General features: G+C 43.6%; 1 protein-coding gene across 1 annotated transcript in view; it reads left to right on the plus strand.

Moving 5' to 3' along the window:
* The window catches only part of Foxr2 (forkhead box R2), a 22,439-nt gene that overhangs the window by 9,460 nt on the left and 9,549 nt on the right, over positions 1–3,430 (plus strand). The window contains exon 2 of the mRNA XM_031376551.1: positions 1,225–1,283. The gene's annotated coding sequence lies outside the window, so the exon portion shown is untranslated. The remainder of the gene's footprint in view (positions 1–1,224; positions 1,284–3,430) is intronic.

The raw sequence follows: 3,430 nt of genomic DNA on the forward strand, positions 1-3,430 counted from the left end.
ACTACTGAGAAAATTCTTCAGAGAAAAGTAGTATTGGGATTTCCATGTTCTCCAAATTATACAGCAAGTTTGCATCACAGAGAGCTGCAGCCTCCGGTGTCATCATTACAGTCATTATAAAACAAACCAGTCACTTTGTGCCTGCACTCTGGCTTTATTAGCCTGCTTCTGACACACAGCATCAGCATCAGTATTTACTATTGTTTCACTGCTGCAGAAGAGTAGATTTTGTTATCTTCTCTTTAATTAGGGACACTTCTCTGAAGTCTAGATTCTACTAGCAGGAGAACAAAATCTGTTCATCATTGTGATATGGTGCATTTGAAACAATTCTGTAAATATTGAGAGATTATTTTAGATAAATAACATGTCAGGAGTAGAATGTATCTGGTCTCTCTGAAATTCCAAAGACCAGCACGCCCCTATATTAGCCCTTCCCTATATATTTTTTTCCTTCATGTTATGAGGTTTTTACTCACTGAGTCTATGAGTTTTATGCTGTTAGTTTTTAGTATGTATGAAAACGTATGTCACTATTCAAATCTAGAGAATTATAGGTAATTTCTTTTAAGTTATAGACGAATGTTACATAATCTCAGTATATCCCCCATTTCTCTTGACTGTGCTTTTATATTGTTATGATTCCTGCTTTATGTTGACTGAGTCTTTGACTACTGGTATGTACAGGTCATTGATCTCTTTTTGACTATGACATTTTCATTTGCCAATGGGGAGAAATGTTAATTTATTGTATGTGTATGCATGTGCACACTTGTACACAATGTACATTTGAGAGTCAGAAAATAACTCCTTCAGTCATTCCCCAAGAATACAGAGGCTACTGCTTCCAGGGAAGCAAATAAGCTAACCGCAGATCTTTACCTCTCCCTCCAAATCCAATTCCCCCTCTCATCCCCAGCCCAACAGCAGAACACCTGCTGCTAGCCTCCCATCCCCCAGACAATGCTTATCCCAGCCCCCAACTCCAGCAGACTCTCCTTGGGAACCCACAGGTCACTTCTGCCAGGGAAACAGGTAAGCTGACTGCAGCTCTTCACCTATCCCTGCACTCCTCCACAGACAACTCCCCAACCCCCAGTTTCATCTCTAGCTCTGCAGCAGGGCACCTGCTGAGGCCTCCCTTCCCTCTCCACCCCCACCTCTAATGAATGACACAGATCTTTCCCTCCTAACGTCCTTCCCTTACTCATTGCTTTATTGCAGACCCCAACTCCAGCAGGCACTTCCTGGGAACCCAAAGGCCACTCCGGCCAGGCAAACAGGTAGGCTGACTGCACATCTTCCCTTCTCCCTCTTCTCCTCGAAATCCAATCCCCCAGTCTCATCCCCAACTCTGCAGCAGACCACCTCTGCAGCCTCCCTTCCCCCTCTGCCTCCATCTCCAATGGATCCCACTGATCTTTGCTTCCTATTCTCTCTTCCCAACCATTGCTTTATCCCAGCATCTAACTCCAGCAGGCACTCCCTGGCAATGCTCGGGCCACTCTGGCCAGGGAAGCAGGCAGGCTAACTTCACCTGTCCCCCTGTTTCTCTAAATCCAACCCCCTGGTCACATCCTCAGCTCTGTAGCAGAACACCTGCTGCAGCCTCCCTTCCCCCTCTGCCTCTTCTCCAGTGGATCACCAGGCCTTGCCCTCCTAACCTCTCTCCACCCATTCATTCTTTTGTCCCAGCCCCCAACACCTGCAGGCACTCCCTAGGAATTCAATGGCCACTCTGACCTGGGAAACAAATAAGCTGACTGCAGACTCCACCTCTCCCTCCATTCCTCCAAGTCCAACCCCCAGTTTCATCCTCAGATCTGCAGCAGACCTTCTGCTGTGACCTCTCCTCACTCTCTGCCTCCAGTCCCAGGGGACTAAGCAGATCCTGGTGGAACACCCTGATTTTCTCCCTCCTGTGGACGCCCCTCACCTCCTGTAGCCCATCTCCACTTCTACATGTCAGCTCCCAATACCCAGAAACAGATTTTAATTAGAAGCCCCAGTGGCCAAATCTATCAAAACCCCAGGAGAATTTCCTACCAGGCAACACACAGGCACGGCATTCTTTTAAGAACCAGAAAGGGAAACATACACCAAGAAACAAAACTAACAAAAGCAAGAAAAGATATCAGCACCTAGAATTAAGATGTTCCCAATTCCAGATGCCTAGAACTAGCACAAAACCACAATCAACTACAGCCAGGATAGTGTGTCTCCACTAGAGCCCAGCAACCCTGCCAAAGCAGGCCCTGAGTATTCCAACATAGCTGAGCCCATGAAAAAGACCTTAAAACAGCCTTTATGAAGATGATAGAGGTCTTTAAAGAGGAAGTGAATTTTTAAATCCCTTTTAAACATCTATGAAAACCGAACAGCGGAAAGAAATGTCTAAAACAACACCTCAAGACCCAAACGAGGAAAGAGTCAATAAAGAAAACCCAAACTGAGAGAAATCTGGAAATTAAAAATTTAGGACCTTGAGTTTAGGAACCTGAGAGACAAGCCTTGCCAACACAATACGAGAAATGGAAGAGTGAATCCCAGCCAATGAAGACAGGATAGAAAAAAAAAAAGAATAGATATATTGACCAAAGAAAATATTAAACCTCACAAATTCCTGGTACAAAACATCCAGAAAATCTGGGACACTACAAGAAGACCAGATCTCAGAATAATAGGAATGGAGGGAGGAGCATCCTGGATGAAAGTCACAGGAAATATTATCAACAAAATAAGAAAATTTCCCTAGCCTAAAGGAAGAGATGTCTATATGCAGTACAAAAAGCATACAACAGAACACCAAATACACTGGACTAGAAGAGAAAGCCTCCTCTATTCAAAAGACTAAATGTACAAAACAAAGACTATTAAAAGCTGCAAGGATGAAAAAGACCAAGTAGCATATAAAAGGCAGAACTGTTAGAATTAAACTTGACTTCTCAGTAGAGTCTGTAAAAGCCAGATGTCTTACAGCAATAAGACAACTAAAAGAGATTAAGGGGATGCTAATTGGAAAAGAAGTCAAAGTATTTTACTTGCAGATGATAGGATAGTATACATATGTGACCTTTAAGACTACATCAGGAAACTCCTATTATAACACTTTTAGCAAAGTACCTAAATACAAAACTCACAAAAATCAGTAGCCTTCCTAGATACAAATGGCAAAAGGACTGAAGAAAGAAATCAGGGAAACAACACTTTTCACAACAGCCTCAGATAAAATACAATATTTTGGTGTAATTGTAACCAAGCAAGTGAAAGACTAGTATGATAAGAACTTCAAGGCCAGCCAGGCAGTGGTGGCTCACACCTTTGATCCCAGCACTTGGGAGGCAGAGGCAGGCAGATTACTGAGTTTGAGGCCAGCCTAGACTACAGAGTGAGTTCCAGGACAGCCAGGGCTATACAGAGAAACCCTGTC

This window comes from Mastomys coucha, chromosome X, assembly GCF_008632895.1.
Source record: "Mastomys coucha isolate ucsf_1 chromosome X, UCSF_Mcou_1, whole genome shotgun sequence".
NCBI classification, from domain to species: Eukaryota; Metazoa; Chordata; class Mammalia; order Rodentia; family Muridae; genus Mastomys; species Mastomys coucha.